Here is a 21,651-nt window from a genome sequence, read left to right as displayed (position 1 = left end):
TGATAATTCTTCTTTGCATTTGCTTTAGAAGATGCCTTTTTGTAGCTTGTCCCCGAAGTTGCCTGTCCTTTATGAACTTGCTCCATTTCTTCACTATAAAAAAGTATGTGTGTGTATGTATTTCTAACAATAGTACCAAATTTTAGTGCTAACTTTCTGCATCAAACACTGGATAATGATTGGTTTGTCGATGAAAACGTTCTATAGAAAAAGTTATCCAAATTATGCTTATTCTTCATATTTTTACCCTCAGCTTGTCCCAACCTCATCATTTTCTTCTGCCTCCGAAACTGCTTCTGCCTGGTGCTTCTGGCCTCAGAGAAGGGCGGCAAGGCCCAGCAGTTGCCGGAGGTAGAAACCTTGGCAGCCCAGGTTGCATTTCTGTCTCCTTCCTCATTGAATCGTGTCCTCCTCAGTCCTGGTGTCCACTTCCGCCTGTCTTCACTAGCCCCGCCCTCCGGTGACTGCCATCTCTAACCTGACTCTTGCAACTGTTGCTCCTGTATTCGGGCCTGTCCTTTCTATGCAGCAGCCAAACTGATCTTCCAGACGGCACGCCAGCCTATTTGAGCATCATTCTTCCGCTTAAATACTTCAGCAACGTGGCCCTCAAACTTTTTGACTTTGATTTCCAGTAAGAAACAATTTTAACATTATGACCCAAATGGACACATAAATATATGTCAACAAGTTTTATGTTTTAGATTCTGTCCTATCCTATTCTATTTTGATCTCTTTTATCGAAAAAGTAATGCTGGTTGAAACCCATGAAAGTGATTTCAAGAGGTGATGAGATCCTACGGTGTGAAAAGCTCTGCTTTTTAGGATTTTCACTGCACCGAGGATAAACAGCCAACCTCTGTAATGAGAATGGTGGCTCTTCGTCCTATGCCATCTGCCCATCTCTGGAGCCTCAACCCTTGCCCTTGTCACTTGATGTCCGAGCTTTTCTGAGCCCCTGATGACTGGCCCAGAATACTGCTGCCCTTTTTTGCCTTTAACTGTCCGCCCCCCATCTGCCTGGTTGATTCTTCAGGTCCTTCCTGTGTGGGCTTTGATGTTCCTTCCTCCTGTTACCCTGATAGTATTTATGAAGTGTGCCATATACATGTCACTGTGCTAACCCTTTGCGTGAGTTACCTCCTTAAAGCTCCACTCGCTGTGACAGGTGCTCAATAAGTCCTTGTTGAATGAATCCATTTCACTTGATGCCTGCAGTGGTGGTTTAGGAATGGTATCAGAATAGTCCCTGTGCTAGGATTTCTACAGTCCTTAGAATCCACTTCTTAGGTAGCTGCTCTTTGACCATATGTCTCCATTTGTCCTCTGTGCCTATGGCCAGCAGGTCATTCATGAGTACAAGAGCCATAGGGGGGGCGTGTAGCCATTTCTTCAGGTTTGAGGGGAAAGTACAGCCTACATGTAGTCATTTGAAAGTCAGATGAGAATGCAGTAAGTTCTTCACATCTACCTCCGGGTTTTATGCTGTCAATTCATTTTCTTTGATGGTTGGTTTTAAAGCCTAGTTGAATCTCGTGATTCCTGTTTTTAGAAGTGTACTGAATCGGACTATAAATGTTATGCAGCCATGATCAAGGAAACTTATATTTTCCATCTGAATAAGGGCCACCATACCAAGTCACAGTACATTACCCAAAATACAAAGCCAGGGTAAATCGTTTGAAAAATAATGAATCTACTTTGCTCTGCAGTGAGTGAGCCAAAGCCATATGAGTCCTGGGAAATGGAATGGACATGGTACATAGTTTCAACTTCAGGTAATTATTACTATTCATAAATAGTAATGACCCACAGCTGGTAAACAGTCCTTGAAAGGCCATTGTAAGGTAAAAATAGCCCAAGTGTTCTCAAGCCGAGGAGATCTATAATAGCATCAAATCTGTCTCAGATATATGTCTTCAGATGTACGTCGGAGGGCCTAAAGAATTCCACTCCTGCTGGTCTGAGGTCAGTTAGTGCTGTTCTGAGAGTGTGTGCTCTTGAATAAGAAAACAGCACAGCCCACACAGCTCTCATTGGTAGCAATAATGATTTCCAAAATAAGAATATAGCATTTTTTTTTAAAAAGACACTAATAACATGAGTTCCTAAACCGATAATAAGCCAGTTTTCAAAAATCAGCAATCACTTAGGAACACACAATTCCTTGACCCTGCTCTTCAGAATGTGTATGGATTTCACAATAATGGAAAATTCAGTGTTGTCACATTGTAACTTCAGTTCACCTTTTTCAGTTTGTAATTTTGTGAACCAACAATGAAGTGGAAGCCAGAACGCTAGAACGAAAATGAGTTGTTTTAGTAGTTTGGGAACCTGAATTCTAGTCCATATTCTGCTTTAGTATATCTGTAAGTCCATAGGCAGGTCATAAAACTTCTTTGAGTCTCAGGTTCTGGATTTATAAAATGTGGGGGTTAAAATCACAGCGTGGTCACCCTGGCTGGTTTTGCTTGGAGGCTAGATCATCGACCCGAGGGGTTGCGGGTTCAGTTCCTGGTCAAGGGCATGTACCTGGGTTGCAGGTTTGATCCTTGGCCCTGGTTGGGGCATGTGCAAGAGATGTGTGTCTCTCTGACATTGATGTTTCTTTCTCTCCCACCTCCCTTCCTTTCTCTCTAAAAATCAATGGAAGAAATATCCTCGGGGGTGAAAATTAACAAAATAAAACAAAAAAAATCACAGTGTGATTATTTCCAAAGGGATCTTCTGTGAGTCTAAATTAGCATTAAAGGAGACACTGATTATGTATCAGTGGAAAAACCCTTTGTCCATTTTAATACATTTAATAAATGGTTTTGATTTTTTTTTTTCTAGATTTCTTACATGTAGGGGATGTGGCATCTCTGAGGTTTTTAAGAGATCTCAAAAATGGAACAAAATCCAAATAACCAAAATATTGTCTATTGAATTCACAGTATCTGTGGATTTGCCAAAACATAACCCATTGAATTTACCACTCCATTTATTGAATTCAGGATTTATAGCAAAGAATGAAGATACTACTAACATACCGTCATGTGCCATATAACAATGTTTCGGTCAGTGACAGTGTATGTGGCACAGTGTACATGGCTTTGGCCCCTAACATCAATAGAGCTGAAAAATACCTATCCCCTCGTGACTTGTGGCATCATAACACAACACAATACGTGTCTGTGGTGATGCTGGTGAAAACAAACCTGCACTGTGTAGCACATACAGTTGTGTACACTACGTAATACTTGCTAATAGTAATGAACCACTATGTTACTGGTCTGGGTATTTACTAGACTATACTTTTTATTGTTATTTTAGAGTGTACTCTTTCTATTCATTAAAAAAAAGTTTGCTGTAAAACAGTGGCCACGTACACCTCCTGTTTACCGCCTCTCTTCATTGCATCATTGTCTCTTGTGGGAGATGTAATCTCATGTTGTTTTGTACAGTGACGTGCTGTACGGGCCCCTTGCCCGGGAGCAGGAGGCTCCCCCGTGCAGCCTAGGATCGTAGTAGACTCTGCCATCGGGGCTGGTGTACCTGCACTCTGCGATGTTTGCCCAGTGACGGAGTCGCCTAACAGTGCATCTCTCAGAATGTGTCCCGCCGCTAAGCTGCACGTGACTGTGTTCTGTGTCTCAGCTTTAAGCCTCCGAAGCCATTGAGTTTCTGTCGATCAGTTGCCTCCTGATCCATGGGAACGAAGAAGTCTGAGAACAGGTGGTATCGGAGCATGAGTCAGAGTTAATCTAATTGAATCCGGTCCACTTGGTAAACACTTCTTATTAAAGTAAAACATACCACAGGAGAAAAGGATGCAAGTGTACACTTGATGTATGGCCACAGGCTGAACACACCTGTGTCCCTGTATCCTGATTAAGAAGCACCTCGGCACCCCAGAAGCCCTCACCATGCTTCCCCCCAGCCACACCATTGTCTCAGCGCCCAGCAACAGGGTTTAGTTGTGCCTTGCATAAGTGGAATCTTCCTGTAACTACTCTTGTGATTTCTTTTATTCAATATTATATTCGTATCTAGTGTTGAGTGTAGTTTCAGGTCATTGTTGTATAATATTCCATTATGGGACTATCCCACAATTCATCCTTTCCAGTTTGGGGCTATTATGAATAAGGTCATGTACATTCATTTATATCTTTTGGTGATCATATGTACCCATTTTTGCTGGGAAGGCTATCATTTTGACAAATGCAGCCTTTTGTGAGCCTTTGGCATATAGCTTGTGTATCTGTTGGGAGATTGGGTAAAAATCAGCTTTATCAGTATGGATTAATTTTGGTTTAAACAAGCCCAGTTTTTTTTCTTCTTCCCCCAACAAACACACCCAGTAAGATGGGAGATGACAAGAACACACCTCCTCCACGTGAGCAGTGACAAGTAGAGCCAAGTTGTGAAATACCTGATCTTAAACAACACTTAGAGATAGGAAGTGGTGGTCTTTGTTTTTGCTTTTTTGTTGGTAATAGAGCAGCAGTTTGTGGGTAGAAAGAGCTTTAGTTAAGGTAAACTTAAAGTTTCAGATTCACAAAAACTTTTTATAATGTTTTTCCTTCCATATCAGGGTGAGTTGACAATCATTAGATCATGAAATAACCCATAACCCAAGCTTGGTCACCCAGCTTTTATTCACACTTCGTAAGACAGTCTCCCTTTTACTGACACTCCCCCCACCACCCGCCCCCTGCCCCCTCCTGCAGTTCCAAGGTGAGTTGGCAGACATTTCAAGAGGAAAATGCCTGTAGACTCCAGGGACATGAAGGCCTAGCCTTTTTTTTTTTTTTTTTACCATTTAGACCACATGCCACAATCTCTATACATATAAAAGCCGAAGCGACCCTTACAACTGGAACAAGCAAACGACCGGTTGACCAGTTGCTATGATGCACACTGGCCACCAGGGGGCAAACGCTCAACACAGGAGCTGCCCCCTGGTGGTCAGTGCGCTCCCAAAGCCAACCTCCCACAGACCTTCCACCCAGCTGGGCCCCCGATGTGGGGCGGGGGGTGGCCGGTCAACTTCCTGCAGTCCCTCCCCCCCCAGCTGAATTCATGCACTGGGCCTCTAGTAAGTTATAAAATGATTTAAATTCATAAATTATTTTTGTGGACAGTATCTCATTTGATTGTCTTAGCCACTCTCCGAGGTAGGCAGGAAAGGCGACATGGATCACAGAGTGTAGAAACGTATGCTCTGATTTGGAAAGTGCCGTCCCCTTGTAACTGATCTTACTGTGGGTTACTTATTATTTTCGTAACTGGAAATTCCCAGACTGCTCCCATCTCCCTTCTCCTCACAATACTTTCCTTTATTTCCCCGCGGGCATGAGCGGGAGGCCGCTAGTGGAAGGCTGCACCAAGGTTTCTAGGGCATCTTCAGGTCCACCCTTTCAGTGGGTTTTCTAGCCGTAAGCACTTTATCCTTCTGATGTGTTATATTAGAAGGTGTTAGGCGAGGCAGTGGCTTGTCCTGTGACATCACTGGCAAGCCCGGGCCCCCACTGTCTCCGTCTCCCAGGCCAGTGTTGAGGTCAGGAGCCTACACGAGGCCGTGGGCTCCGCAGGGGACAGCTGCTGGTGGCCCACACAGCCCCCCGGCCTCCTTGCGTGGCCACGCACCTGAGCTCTGCAGCGATGCCCACATGCGCTTCGCTGGGTCCCGCGGTGCGCGGCTTTTGGCCCTGTATTCAGACCATGTGACTAAGGCCACATAAACTTGGCCGGGATGATTCTTTATAAAAGCCACTCCTCTGCCCTTTGATGTGGGGTTGTTCTACCATTCGACTGGCCGTCCCATTTTCCCCACACAAGCACCATTTGATCTGGGACCCTCAGGCAGCCTCAAACCTATTTCCTACCGATAAGTGTGGCCGGGACCAGACAGTGCCATTGAGTTGAGCACATGGAGCAGCACCGATGACAGTCGCGCCTGCTGGTGCCGCCGGTGGGCCTGGGCGAGCCAAGTGCGGGCTCTCCTAGCAGCCGCCCTGGCACTGCCATCACCCACCGCTATTTGAAGGGCGGCTTTGTGGAGGCGCCTCCTCCACTGCGCTGGCATTCACCTTGGCTATTTCAAATTATGTGACTATCGTGTTTTCCCCCACAATGACTTAAATTGGGAGGAGGCTCCATGATACATTGTCTCATATCTTAAAAGTGCCGCCAAGTCATCTCCCTTCATAACTGAGCTAGTTTTCACCAATACCTTTAATTATATCAGCTCTGTTTAATAAAGCCAGTTTTTATTGACTTTCTCTCTTCTTAATGAATTCTTCTTGGTGAAACAGGCGCTCCCTGGCACAGCACAGAAAGCGACCTCTGCTACAGCTGAAGGGGGGTGCTTTTTTTCTCTGTCTCCTTTATCTGTTAGCTGTGTATGTTTCTTGTTTTTTTTCTTTATTTTATTTGTAATTATTCCCTAATTTTCTCTTTACATATTTTTTTGGTGGTTTTCTAATACTATACATGCACAGTTAAAACACATAGGACGAAATAAAAGAATACAATTTTCTGAAGAATAAGCAAAGCAAAGACATTTTCTTTACTTTTGCCTGGTATATATTTTAATGTGAGGCCAACTTTTATTTACTTTCAATATACCCTCCCCCAATTCTGTTCTCCCTGTGCCCCCCATGCCCACCCCAGCTACCGTGTATAATTCAGTTATATCTCCATGCTAATCCTTTGTCCATTAGCAGTACTATTTTGATTGGGTGTTCCCCAACTGTGTAGCTTTCTATGATGCTTTATTTAAACTCAGCGTCATCTCTTCTTAGCACATCCATTTTTCTTCTCATGTTTGGACAGATTTGTCCTTCTCCACCCAGTCCTGGCACACACCACCCTGTCCTATCACACAGCACGCTGATTAAAGGCGGGCCCTTCCCATATTCCCTTCTGCATCTCTACTCCAGATTTTACTAGGGCTAGCCTTTAGCGTGGCCAGTGCAGGGAGGTCCCCCAATCTGGAAATCTCTCTTCCACTGGTCCTACCCTCCAATGACCCCAAGTATACCTGTATTACTTGTTTCTGTACTTTGCATTCAGGCATCAGTGGCTGCTATTAAATTATATAAATATTGTAGGAGAGGGTTCTCTCTCTTTCCCATGTCTTACCATGTCATTACAGAAGGGATACCAAGAATTGGAATCTGAGGAAATGAAATGTGAGATGGTTGAATTATTGGGGAAAAGGGAGAGAAGCAGAGCACCTTGCAGAATGGAGCTCCCCCTACACGGGCATCCTGGGTGCTGACACAGGGAACTGGAAAGCATTGGAGTGTGGGGCCGAGAAGTGAAAAGCAAATGGTGACATCGGAAAATGAACAAGGGGGCCCTAAAGAAAGGGAACCCCGTTTCCTCCTCACGTTTCTTGGACCCATGCCTGTGTGTTATTCCTGGAAGCGAGTGGCAGTGCCGCTTCAGCAGCCTCTGCTCATGGGCCCTTCCGTGCCACTGCCTCTACTGCCTTTAATTACTGCTCCCTTGGATTCATCCTCCCAGGCCCACTGCTTCGTTTTGTTAGTCCCGTGATCCCTTTCTTCCGAACACTTGGGCATGTGCTGTTGCTACTGGCGATGGGTGCTGTGCACACGTTGACTAATCCAGAAGCCTCTCCTAAGTCCCTTCTGCCTTGAATCTTCTCTTTCTAGAGGCCAAACAAACAGAAAAGCAAAACTGGTATCATTTTCCCAGACTCCCTTGCAGCTGGGGGTAGCCACCGAACCAAATCTTGCCAGTGAGACCAGAAAGGATATCAGCCTAAAAGCTTTTGGGAAAACCAGCCAACAACCTAATCCAGCCCCGATGTGATAATTTGAAAAGCAAATCTGACAACTTAATGAAAAGGAGAGTCAATCTTCACAACAACCCCATAAAAATATAACATGTCCCCTGAAGAAGAAGCCCAGGATCTGAGAAGCTCGGTAACCTGCCCGAAGTGACAGAGCCTAGAAGTTTGAAGAGAGGCCTAGAACCAGGGCCTCTGAATGCAGAGTCACACCAATTAGAAATTCACCCATAACCGTGTCCAGCTGTTTCCCTGTTCTATTCCCCCACCCGCACCCCCACCCGCTGCAGTGTTGTTCTCCAAGCAGCTTTGCTTTAACTCTGGCTTGAGGTGGATTCTTCCCAGGTGTTCTCTGCCTGCATGTTTTTGCACGTGTGTTCTTGCCCTGTAGAAGCGTCCACTCTCTGACCTGCTTTTCGCCCTTGTGTCCTTTGACCCACATTCTTTTCCTTCCTTGGGTTGACCATGGATAGAATCCATGCAACTGCCATAACCCGCAACCCGTCTTCTCTAAAGAGCATAACAAACGGCTGTGTTTCGGTGATCTCCCTGTTTTGCCAAAATAGACCTTCTGTCATGTCTTTCCTTCTGTCCTTTTCCCTCCCAGTCCTTCTTCTCAGTTTCCCATACACACTCTTTCTAGGATGACACAGAGGGAACAGGTATGCCTTTTCCTAACAGCAAATCCATGCAGTGTGGTTGGTGGATAGGAGATCTAGGTTCTTGCCCAGCCCTACCATCATTTAAATGTGGGGTCAGATCATTTAGCCTCTCCATTTGTCCTAGTCAGTTTGGACTATTTTCACAAAATATCACAAACTACATGGCTTAAGTAACATACATTTCTTTCTCATAGTTCTGGAGGCTGAGAAGTCCAAGATCAGGGTATCAGCGTGGTCTCTTTCTGGCGAGAGCCCTCTCCCTGGTTTAGACAGTGGTCTTCTTGCTCTGTCTTTACTTGGCAGAGGGAGAAACCCTCTCTTGTGTCTCCTTATAAGGGCGCTAATCCCATTTGTGAGGGCCCCACCTTCCTGTCCTAAAGGCTTCATCTGCAATACCGTCATATTGGAGACCAGGCTTTAGCACAGGGGGCCTCAAACTACGGCCTGCGGACCACATGCGGCCCGCCGAAAACATTTATCTGGCCCGCTGGGTGTTTTTGCCGCCGCTGCCTATCCTGCTCGGCAGCCGACTCGTCCCGGGCCCGCAGTGCGCATGTGTGGAATGTCTGAGGGACAGTGAACTGGCCCCCTATTTAAAAAGTTTGAGGACCTCTGTCTTAGAGAGGCATTATGAGGACAGCTAGCCAGTGACTAATTCAGCTAATATTTAAGGGGTATCTACCATGAAACAGGCATAGTGCTTGAGCTTGAAGAATCGAAGTTTAGAAGTCAAGGTTCATGCCCTGAATCCACTGGAGGAGATAGGCTTATAAACAGAAAGTTTCAATTGATGGTAAGTGCTGAAAGGGAAGTGTGCGTGTGTGTGTGTGTGTGTGTGTGTGTGTGCGCGTGCGCGCGTGTACTGTGGGAGCACAGCTGGCAGTTCAGAAATGACACAGGTGTGGCTCAGCGATTGAATATCAACCTATGAACCAGGAGGACACGGTTCGATCCCTGGACAGGGTACATGCCCAGGTTTGGGGCTCAATCCCCAGTAGGGAGTGTGCAGGAGGCAGCCAATCAATGATTCTCACCAGTGAGGTTTCTCTCTCTCTCTCTCTCTCCCTCTCCTTTCCTTTCTGAAATCAGTAATTATATATATATGAAATGACACAGAAATGGGATGACAGAAAGTGCGCCTGGTGTGATAGGCAAGGGCTAGGCCAAAACTGTATATGTCTTGAGGACAGGGATCATGTCTCAATCATCTTTGTATCCTGGCGTCAAGCGAGATGCTCAATAATTGTTTATGAAATGTTGAATGAGTGGAGGGCTTATAGGAGTCCACACACACACCTAGAATACACAGTAGAAATTGGTGAGGACACTAAGGGGGATAAAGATAAAATGTTCTGGGATTCCAGTGGAGGGGAAGATGAGAGAGAGAGAGAGAGAGAGAGAGAGAGAGGGGGGGGGGAGAGAGGAAGAGAGAGAGAGAGAGAGAGAGAGAGAGAAAAGAGAGAAGAGAAAAGAGAGAGAAAGGATGGCTCTCCCCGGAGAAGAAGCCTTTGAAATAAGCCTTCACGGGGAGATGGTGAGATTTATCAGAGTGGCTCCTTTTTTTTTTTCTCTTCTGTGTCACATTCTCCCATTCACCAACCTTTGACGCTGGCTTAGGTTTCCCTCCACCCCCTTTTCTTCCTGGCTTCCTTCCTGGATTATTTCTTTCATCCTGCTTAGAAAGCCTTCATCCTCTCTAATAAGCCGGGGGGTAGAAGGCGTTGCTCAAGCCCTTTCACCTCTGCTCAAGAGGAATTTTATTACAAAGATGAGGCATATAATAGCTGGTGAAATTATTTTTTTAAAGACCCAGAACTCCAGTGTAAAGGAAGAAGAATTCACATTTTTTTAGCTACACGACGATGAATGGAACATGCAAATGGTAAAGATCATTGGATGAATCTGAGTAAGTTTATGAATCTGAAACCCAGAAAAAGCAGTTACAAGATTACACCATGGCGTTTTGGTTTAAAGCAACGCCATTTATGGACTGCCATTCAGGTTTGTGGGACCTGCAGATCCGCTATTTGAAAATGCAAGAATGCTTCCCTACTGCTGGATGTCAAGAGATTAAGATGAGAGCATGTGGGCATAACGCTCCCACAGCACGTGCTGCCTTTAAACGCAGTGGTGAGAAAATAGGCCGCAGTAATGACAAAAGGGAGATTAAGTCCGTTGGGGTATAATTAAGCATTTCAGGAACAGACATACACACGTGTGTACACGTACACGTTTTCAGGATTACAACTAAACAAGACCGCAATGGAGATACAGAACTATTGGTGTTCAGTGTCAATCCCAACAAATCCAATGGGGCCATACCTGGAAAAGGATAGGTGTAGGAAGAGTTTTCAAACATTGTCCTATAGAAGCAGAGAAGGAAATTAATCACTCCCCTCAAAAAATATATGCGACCACCCAACCTTGTTTTAAGAGATCACTTAAATAAAAGACAAACACCTGCTGATAGTGAAGAACATGGGTCTAACACATTTTCTAGTCAAAAAATACATTCCTGCCCTAGCCAGTTTGGCCCAGTGGATAGAGTGTCAGCTTGCAGACCTGAGTCCCTGGTTTGATTCTGGTCAAGGGCACATACTTTGGTTGCAGGCTCCTCCCTGGCTTGGGCCCTGGTCAGGGCTTATTCAGGAGGCAACCAATCGATGTGTTTCTCTCACATTGATGTTTTTCTCTGTCTTTCCCTCTCTCTTTCACTCTCCCTAAAAATCAGTGGGAAAATATCCTCAGGTGAGGATGAACAACAACAACAACAAATTATATATATAAAAGCCTAAGCGACCGTCTGACTGCCCAACCGGTAGCTATGACGTGCAATGACCACCAGGGGATAGACGCTCAATGCAGGAGCTGCTGAGCTGCAGTGACTTGACAGCTGCAGTTCTCAGGTGACGCATCTGGAACCAGAGAGAAGGGAACCAGGTTCTGGGGTGTGTCACCTGAGAACTGCGCCCTTGCAATCCAGGACTCCTCAGGGGATGTCAGAGAGATGGTTTTGGCCCAATCCCTATAGGCCAGGCTGAGGGACCCCACCCCGAATTCATGCACCGGGCCTCTAGTAATAAAATAAAAACTTAAAAAAAATTCCTGTTACATGTAGACACAAAATACATTCTTGCTAAATAGAGACACCAAATAAGGAGGATGGGCTAGATTCTAGGATAGCAGAAAGGAACTGTGGTTTAAAAAATGCCTTTAAGTACTGAAATATCACATGTGCTGGAAAATATAAAATATGCATCCAAAGAGCTGTGAGGTGTGCGTGGCGCCTTTAAACTGGAGCAGTGGAGGTACCCGAGCACTGTTTGGCCAGAAGACCTGAGTGACCGGGACACGGAGGGCCAGACCAGCTGTCAGTGTGCGGCCGGGGACGGGCCATCTCTGCCACCGGAATCCCCTCCTGTGCAGGCCTCTGCTCTTCTAAGAGCGAGGCTGCACAAAAATTCTAAAGGAAAACAAGTAGTTTCTTGGCCAGAGAGGAGAACATCACGTTGATGTTTATTTTCCCACTTGACTTTGGTTCCTAAATCATAGATAAGTCACGCTGAGCAAATAGTGACATCCCTGTGGGCAGTGACCTCATGTGCGCGGTATCTTCCCAAGATGCTGTCTGGCAAACAGACCCACCCCCTCCGCAGTGCTTTATGATTCTGAAAGAGATCATGCTTATTTGCAGGTTGGTGATAAAACTCTATCCAACTTCCCGACTTCTGTGCCACGAAGCATGCGAACCCAGGCCATGTCCGGCTTGGATTCCTTGCCTGGAGTTTCCTTGGATTCTTTTTCCATTTTAAAAAAATTTTTTGATGCTTTGTTTTTGAAAGTTTCCTGGCTTTTCCTGAAACCCTTAGTGTTTTCAAGAGAAGCATTGAGCTGTTTAGGCTGCAGTTTCTGTGCGTGTGCGTGTGCATGTGCGTGTGTGTGCGCGCGCACCCAGTGTGGCCCTTGAACAAGTGTTGTATTGTATGTGATACGGAGCTGCCTCTCTCCTCCTTGAACAGAGCACCTGGTGTTACTGGTTTCAAAGCGTATTTCAAGATTGGCAGTTGGAGTCTCTTCATAGAAGTGTAACAGCGCTTCCCAGAAAGCTTGAAAAATGATACTCAAAGTGCAGGAGAATAGAGAATAGGTGTCACCCTCCAAAAGAATGGCAAGCCGCCCCAGGAACCCTCATTCAGAAGGGATTCCGGGGGAAAACGGAGACGTCTGAGAACCAACGTGCGAGCTCAGCGTGAGCTCAGAGGAACAAGCAGTCCCTCGAAACGGGGTTCTGCCCGACCTCTCTGCCAGCCTGTCTCTTGTGTGAGAACCAAACCCAAGCAGAGCCTCGCTTCCGGGAACAGCCCAGAAAAGTGTCATTCAAAAGCTAGAAATGGCTACAAATTTTCAGGCAACTTGTGTTTTCTCAAAAATCCTAACTCTAACCCTGGCCGGTAGCTCAGTGGTTACAGCATCAGGCCCTCACCAAGGGCCATCAGGTTCTATTGGGTTATAGGCACGTGCAAACAATTGATGTGTCTCTCTTCACATGGATGTGTTTCTCTCTCTCCCTCCCTTCCTCCCGCTCTCTAAACATCAATGGAAAAAATATCCTCGGATGAGGATTAACAACAACAAAAAACCCAACTCTATTGAAAGGAAAAAGCTGGTGGAGATGCTTCCTAACCAACCTGGCCTGCCGTAGGGAGAGTCACGCCGCGCCATTTCAAAGTCTTGATTTCATAGGCACCGACTTTGAAATCTATTTGTCCACAGTGCACATACAGGTTCATGAAGCTGCTTGGAAGGTTAAGATGAAAAACACTCTGTCGATTTCATGTGACATGAGGCACTGCCCATATCTCGTCCTGCATCCTACAGCTCTCGAATGTTCCCTGCTGCTGCTCACTGATCAGAAATGGTTTTGCCAAAGTTGAACTTTTCTTCGTCCCCAGATCTGGGATATGCCAGAATCCAAGGAAGTTACCTTACTGGGAGTCTCCTTCCCAGATGGCTCCCTCCCTCCCCGAGGATGCGTCCCATGAAAGTGCGGATTCTGAGTCTTGGCTCACACATCAATAAATCAACATTTAGCAAAGTGATGAGAAGAGTAGCAGACCCAGGCTTTGGCCACTTAGAAAGACTTAGAAACCTAAACTGTGGACATTTGTATTGTGTCATCACTTACAGAATAATTACTGTGATCTGTGTTCCTTATGAAGCCATCCCCTTGACGATCAGGTCCTCAGAAATTCATGCTGAAAGCATGTCTAGTCTTCAGAACCGGCACACACACGTGAAATGAAATAGGCATGAGGAATACAGTTTTCCTGGACACCATCATTATAAAGGCCGTTTGTAATTTGTATCTCACCGGTTCAAAGCAGGCCAAGAAAGGACAAATGCGCCAGTAAAATCCAGCACGTGTTCATTGCCACACAGAAAGATCTATGGGCCACTTCTACTGTCAAAGGCCAGCTTATTGCTTTGATAAGGTTTAACGTGAGATAAAACCAGACAGTCTTATTCTTATCACGCTCTGCAACTGTCGTGATGACTAATGAACTTGTCTGTGATCACACAGCCGGAGTCGAACTCAGGTCTCGACCCTCTGTCAGACCTCACTTCTCCATTTGGCTCATAAAATGCTGGTGGGAAGGCAGGACAGCAGGCAGACAGGCAGACCAGAAGGAAGGAAAGGGAAACCTCCCATTGCCTCTTGACATGACTGCCTTCAAGTTAAGTGTCTATTGTGCAAACAATTTCCCAAGAAGTTCCTTCACCATCATTGGCTACACACTCTGGAACCCCATAGTCTTTATCGTCTGTACAGTTGCATACATCCCAAAGGCACTCAAATAAGGTGCGTAATTTTTTTAATACTCTATTTGTTCTTTTAGAGAGTAAGGGAGTGGGAGAGAGGGAGAAACATCGATATGAGAGTGAAACATTGATCAGTGCCTCCTGCACACCCCCTACAAAGGATCAAACCCCCACTCAGGCATGTCCCCTGTAAGAGAATCAGACTGGCCACCTTTCGGTGCCTGGGACGAGGCCCAACCAACTGAGCCACACCAGCCAGTGCTAGGTGCATATTTTTTAATACTAAGTATAAAGATGTTAAATCGACTACAACCATTTACATTTTAGCATAACACAATGGAGGTGGCGCCTGAAGTTCACAGATGCAGCAGAAATAAGGGAAATCACTTACATAGATTTTTAGGTTTAAAATTTTTTGCTATTTATTGGTAGATGTGAACCAAAAAAAAAAAAAATTATTCTAAATGGGGGTAGTAGCTGAAAAGATTGACAGAGGAGGTGATGTGACAGGCTGGGTTAGGTAATCAAGCCAGATGAAGAAGCGGGGATTGACCAAGGGCAAGGGCGGGAGCAGAGGTGGGAACATTCCAGCACCAGGGCTGGGCGGGGACCCAGGCATGGAGTTCCAGGGGTGGGTCCAGTCCATCCCTGCGGGCTCCAAGTTTAAGACTTGCCCTGCGTTCCACAGCTGGGTGAAAGCCTGTGGCTGGGTCCCTACCTGACTCCTGCTTCACCCACGTCATTCTCCCTCCCACACACACAGTCTTCGTCCTCCCACTTGTCCCCATGCCTTCCATACCTGTTGATCTCTTTGGCTGCCACAGAATGACATGATGTAACCGGTATCCCCTCCTTAGCATAGGGATGCATTTGTGCAAATACGTGGAAGTTGTGTGTAGCCCGCAAAGGCTTCTCATAGTTGCCAAATTAGTTATGATTCCACAGGGTTTCTGTTTTTTCTCCCAAACCAAAGAGAAAGGATGTCTTTCCCCTACTTATTCAATAAGATGCAGTTCAGCTGTTAATTCTTGTATTCCTCCCCTGAGCTTCGCCTTTCACCTAGTTTCTTCTTTGAGACTGGCCTTTTCCAGAAGTATCGAAATGGCCTGGTTAGCCTTTTCCTTGCCCACTAGCCCATGAGCCGTTTGTGGTCTGTCACATACATTGGTGTAATGAATGGTGAGAGCTGCCATGCATCACACATCTTCCCTGAGTCAGACGCTGTGGCAAATACTTTGTGTGTATTGTTTCATTTGAAGATACTCATCGAGACTCAGAGAGGTGAGGCAATTTCCCCAAAGCCTCCCAGCCAGATCTGACGCCAGGTGGCCCTGACTCCATCGCCCATAGAATCACCTGCTACACACCAAAGAACCCTGGCACACACAGCTATTCAGTGCATGTTTGTTGAATTCAACTGAAAGAAGAAAAAGGAACTGGGGGGAGAGTAGAGGAGAAGGTGCACCCCAAACCAGATCTCGGAGCTGTTTGCTCGGACCCCTGATCCAAAGCTGATTCTAGTGTCAACAGCAAGACGGTTGAAAGTGTGTCTCACAGGCTATCGGAAAGCAACATGTCCTGAGTGTGTTAGGGCGGTCTCAGAGCTCCCTGTGACGTTAGTGGGAAGAATACGAAAGCAAAGCCATGGACAGAGTCTGGCACTGAATAATCGTGGCTCTCGTTCCGGAAACAATTGATGTCTGTTGTCACCAAAGCCGAGACCTCCAGAGCAACTCGGGAATGCCACAAGTCACCCCAAGTCTAGAAGACCATGGATCTGAGAGGATTCAAAGCCTGAGCAGGGACAGAAATCAGCCCACTCACACAAGCATTTTCTTCCAAAGCCCTACTTCGTCATAACCGTTTAGGCACCTTCACTTCTGCTGGTATCCTGATGTCAACCTTCAGAAACGGTGAAGAGTTTCAAAGCTCAGTACCATCAAATGTGTTTAAACTTGTTCAGAACGTCTCACATCCCCCATGGTAATTTAGCATACATGCTCAACAAGAATTAACAGCCCCCAGTGTTGATTTAGTCATTTGTGCTGTCTATCAAATCATGTCTCTTTTCTAATGCCCACTTTCTTTGAGTTCTTGTTTGCTTCAGTATTGAGACAACAGCTACACCACCACATCAAGGGAGGCGGGTGAGTGGAATGGCTGCCAGGGCCCTGGCTGGTTTTGCTCAGTGGTTGAGTGTCGGCCCATGGACTGAAGGTTCGTGGGTTTGATTCCCGGTCAAGGGCATGTACCTCAGTTTCAGGTTTGATCCCCGGTCCCTGTCGGGGAGTGTGCAGGAGGTAAACAGTTGATGTGTCTCTCTCACGTTTCTCTCTCCCCCTCCTCTCTCTCTCTTCCACTCTCTTTAAAGATCAATGGAAAAAATATCCTCCGGTGAGGATAAAAAAAAGACTGCCAGACACATAGGTAGTCAGGCCTCTCAGGCTAAGGGACTGTGAATCTTAAGAAGATAAGGATACAAAACTGGAATGAGCTTTAGCCCTGTTTGGCAGCCACTTCCCAGTGGTGGATGAGGGGGAGTGGAAGGGACAGTCTCATAGAGATCCTACCTCCATAGGACCTGGTGTGTTCACAGCGGGGCTGGGGCCAGAGACCTGCAGAGGCGCAGGGAGCCAGGCCTGAGTGCTCCTCCAGACAGTAGCCCCATTGAGCAGAGGAAGGTGCGGAGCGAAGGACAAGTGTTCCTGAAATAGGTTTTGAACTTCCTCTTTAACGAATACAGTCAGCAGCATATCCGGGCCCTTAGTAAGAGCCCGTCGGGTGTGGTGACAACAGTGTGGGTGTGATGACAGCAGCCTGTGTGGGCCGCCGCGCTATCCGGGGGCTGAGCTGCGTGAGTCTGAGGGTGGGTTTTGATTTCAGTGGGAGCTCGGCACGCAGTAGGGCCACTGTCTAGGTCTCTGCAGAGGGGATCATCTTCATGAGGCAGACTGCCTGGAGGAGGCCTCGATTCCTGACAGGGACAGGGGACAGGAATGGCTCCAGAAACCAGAGCGCCTGCAAACTATGTAAAGTCGCTCCTTTAAAAAAGCCTGGACCTTCACATGTAGGGATTTCCAATTCCTATACAGTGGGGCCTTGACTTACGAGTGTCCCGACTAAAGAGTTTTTTGAGATACCAGCTGTCTCTCGGCTGATTTTTTGCATTGAGTTGATAGAGTAATTTGAGTTAACGAGCTCCTTAACGAGCTCTGTCTCGGAACGAATTAAACTTGTAAGTCAAGGCCCCACTGTATTGGAAAATGTGTTCTCTGGGCTATTTCTTTGGACTGGAAAATTATGGCTCCTTTTGTACAAATAAAGTAGCACAGCCTATGGGAAAGGGCTCGGGCGCCATGCACTTGTTGGGAGTTAATTTCTTCATGCCAGGTGAGGAGGAGCTCAGCGTCTCTCCTGGGACTGCACGCTCCAAGTACGAGCATCCTTGCCCGGCCATCGTGGCTCAGTGGTTGAGTGTCGACCTGTGAACCAAGAGGTCGCACGGTTCAGCTCCCAGTCAGGGCACATGCCCAGGTTGTGGGCTCAATCCTTAGTGGGGGGTGTCCAGGAGGCAGCCTATCAGTGATTCTCTCTCATCATTGATGTTTCTCTCTCCCCCTCTCCCTTCCTCTCTGAAGTCAATAAAAAATATATATTGTTTAAAAGAGCATCCTTTATGTGCTTTCTTTTTTTGGCAAATTCTGCCTCTGCCTCTATCTTTTTAGTCTAAAAACCTTGGCAAGTTAACATTAAACAAGCAAGTCATTCGTCATTAGAAAAGAATGAATATAGAAAGCCTCTTTCAACAAAACCTCCTCTAAGTCAAAATTTGATGGCTTTCACAAAAGTAGGCTTCCATTCAGTGAAAAATGTTGTTGGATTCTTTAGCCATTGCAGGGAGCTGGAGTGATTAAAATGTTTTATAATGCACTATTGTTTTCCATAAAACTCTAGTGTGGCCCGTTCCCCGGCCACAGAAATGTGAGCACTTCTTGGCAAATACCCCGACTGGCAAATACATCGGACCGGGCAGGACGATGTATAATTAATGTCGAGTGTCACTGCCCTTCTCCAATGCCATCCGCCCACTGCCCAGCATCAGCTTCCTCCCACTCTTCCTGTCTTCAGAGCTTGGTTTACGCCACTTTGGTTCTGAATATATCAGGATCGAATTCCACTTGCCGTCCTGAGAGCACACCTGACAAAAATCAGGTTCAGGCGACAAGAGCTAATGAGCTTCTGTCTCCGAGATAGGGGTACAGAATGAGCCAGCATTTTCCCCGTTAGAGACACAGGGGAGGGTAAAAGTGGGCTCACAGTTGTCCATATGGAAAATAATACAGTAATTAATAAATAATGATACAAGAATAAACTTGGTGTTTGGGGTACTCACAACTGTAACCCTGCTTTCCCCCGTCCCTGTAGCATTCAAGTTAGTAAAGATTTTTTAAAAGAGAACATTCTGCAGCTACTTTTTAGGGGTATTTTTTTGTTCTCAATTTTTTAAGCGTTTTCTATGAGCTCTGCTTGACGAGTATTGGGAGAGAATGTCTGGCAACTGTTAATGGAACCACAGGCTCTCTTTCTTTCTCTCTTTCTTGTTTCTATAAACCTACTAGACAGGATCAAGTCCAAAGAACTGATAAAGTAAAAAGGTATTTGCCCATTAAAAGGAAAGCAGGAATAAAAGTAATATTCCCGAGTATCTTGCCATATTGAAGTGGGATCAGAGGAGAAACCCTGAGATTCAAGTACATTATCATGAAGCTGAAGAGTCTAATGAGGAAAACCATTAATTGTGAAAACCAAAATTCCAAGTCAGTCCTAAGGCCAACTTTATTTTATAGAAGTAAAGCTGCGAATTTTAATTACATAGTTCTTCCCGTGAGGTTCCTGGGAAGGAAATTTAAAAGATGGCCCTAGCTGGTTTGGCTCAGTGGGTAGAGCGTTGGCCCGCAGACTGAAGGGTCCCGGGTTCAATTCCAGTCAAGGGCACATACGTTGGTTGCAGACTCAATCCCTGGTCCTGGTCAGGGCGTGTGTGGAAGGCAACCAGTCGATGTTCTCTCTCACATCGATGTTTCTCTCTTTCTGTCTCTTCCCCTCCCTTCCACTCTCTAAAAATCAATGGGGAAAATATCCTTGGGTGAGGATTAACACTAAAATAGAAAAATAAAAACAAAAGACGAATTTAGGAATGAAATTTAGGGATAGCGCTTAATGGTCTGATCTTCATCAGATGGGGTTAGTATGCCCTAGGGCAGTGATGGCAAACCTATGACACGCGTGTCAGAGGTGACACGCGAACTCATTTTTTTTGGTTGATTTTTCTTTGTTAAATGGCATTTAAATATATAAAATAAATATCAAAAATATAAGTCTTTGTTTTACTATGGTTGCAAATATCAAAAAATTTCTATATGTGACACGGCACCAGAGTTAAGTTAGGGTTTTTCAAAATGCTGACATGCTGAGCTCAAAAGGTTCGCCATCACTGCCCTAGGGAGCCCATACTGGCTGTGAACACGTGGAAATTCTTTTGTACCCATTGGTCAATAGCCACGGCCTCCAGAATGCCTTCCGCCACCCAATGGCTGCCCAGGTCCCTCTTTGAGACCCCGCCCCTTATGTCCCCAAGACCCAGCTACTAAAGGGGCAACACCCAGCGCAACAAGGGGTGCCCAAGAGCCTGCCTACCCCAGGGCGGCAGTCGGTCAGAGCCTGTGTTATTTAAAGACCGGATTGAACAAATTGTGAGCAAAGCCTGGAGTCGCAGGGACGTGGGAGAGCGTGAAAGTCACTGCAGAGCTTTTTTCGGCCTGTTGCTTTGCTGATTCACGAGTATCTGCAAAAATTCTCATCCTCCCCCATCCTCTCATTCTGGCAGCATATCTCCTTTTGTACCAAATCATTAGGCTGGAAAGTATAAAATGAAGTTCCTTATGACAACATTACAAATGGAAACCCGAGAGGGTGCCCGGGCATGAATGGGTCATTTGAGATGACCCAGCCGCCTGTATGTGAGCCGCGGCTGGCGGGGTGGGGACGCCTGGATCCACCCAGCACCTGGTGCCGGCTGTGGGCCCTTCAGAATCCCAGGGCCTGCAGCCTCCCAGGGCCTGTGCGCTACACCAACGACAGTCGGTCGTATTATCGATTGGCATTTAGATGCTAATACCAGAAGGGAGGTTGTTAGGTTTCTTGCTGTGCATTTCTAAGCTTGTTGAGGTCTGTAATATTCTTGCCTTTTCCGCTGGAAAACAGCTGATGGCACAGGGATCATTTTGGGACCTCTCAGTGCCCAGAGAGAATGAAGAAGAAAAAAAAATCTTAACTCATGGATAACGTGCCCATGAGGAAAAATCATAGCATTTCAAAAAGTGGCCGATGCAAATTAAAGAACGCCGTCAGGGCTGAAGGGGTGTCATTAACACGTTCAAGTATCAACACGTTTATTAAATCAGAGAAGCAGAGCTTTGGGAACAGCAAAGGACCTAGGTTTCGTTTGGTAAATGTGGTTATTCAGTACACCGTGTGTGATTCAGTACTAAGTACAGTTTTTCTGGAATGCTCCTCAAATTTGAACTCTGTTTTTGAATGGAGGCACAATGGCACTTGTGTAGGAATTTTCCTTATTTGAAGTCTAAGTGTTGTCATGGAGAAATTGTCAGTGGCTCTAATAATATAGACTGGGATTAGCCCAGGTGAGGCACATGTGAGTAATAGGGAGAGAATAATTATCAGATGAGATGCCATGGGTGGCGGCTGCCGAGACCTCCTGCCCTGGGCCCGTGCTCATCCTGCCTGTGGTAGGCTGCTGGGCCCCCTCCCCTTCCTGCCATGGGGAACGGCTGCTCCCTCTCACGCTGACCTGACAAAGTTTTGCTCTTTTGTGTGTACATTTCCTAGTTCTTTATTCCCTCCACGAAGCACAGACAGTGCTGTGCACTAGGGATTATTCAGAAGACCCTGACTGAATGAATGGTTGATGCCTGTGGGCAGATTTTGGTTATTCTTTCTCTGTGTAATGCAAGATGAGAGGTAACATTTCTTACCTGGGCTAGTTGAGGCTCGCCTATTTTCAATGGGTCCTGCATCAAGCCCTCCACACCACCAGCTGGAGTCTGTTTTAAGTAGACCACACTTTACATTTTAGATTGCCCCTTTGTGCCTAATCTCATGCAGTTATGATGCCCTACCCAACTTTTAATTCAACAAAGCCCCATGGCAATAAGACCTGCTCACAGGTCTGAATATTGTAAGAGTATTTGTCTCACTGTTGAGCCTGATCCTTCCTGACTTGGGCCTAGAGCAGTGATGGCGAACCTTTTGAGCTCGGCGTGTCAGCATTTTGAAAAACCCTAACTT

The 21,651-nt window shown here is 46.1% G+C and overlaps 1 protein-coding gene across 9 annotated transcripts in view; it reads left to right on the top strand.

Annotated features, from left to right (window-relative positions):
* The window catches only part of STAU2 (staufen double-stranded RNA binding protein 2), a 223,369-nt gene that overhangs the window by 173,443 nt on the left and 28,275 nt on the right, over window positions 1-21,651 (top strand). The window lies entirely within an intron of this gene.

The sequence above is a fragment of the Myotis myotis genome, unplaced genomic scaffold (assembly GCF_014108235.1).
Source record: "Myotis myotis isolate mMyoMyo1 unplaced genomic scaffold, mMyoMyo1.p scaffold_m19_p_16, whole genome shotgun sequence".
Lineage (NCBI taxonomy): Eukaryota > Metazoa > Chordata > Mammalia > Chiroptera > Vespertilionidae > Myotis > Myotis myotis.
The sequence above is the reverse complement of the archived record's forward strand: the minus strand, read 5'-3'. Positions and strand labels throughout refer to the sequence as shown.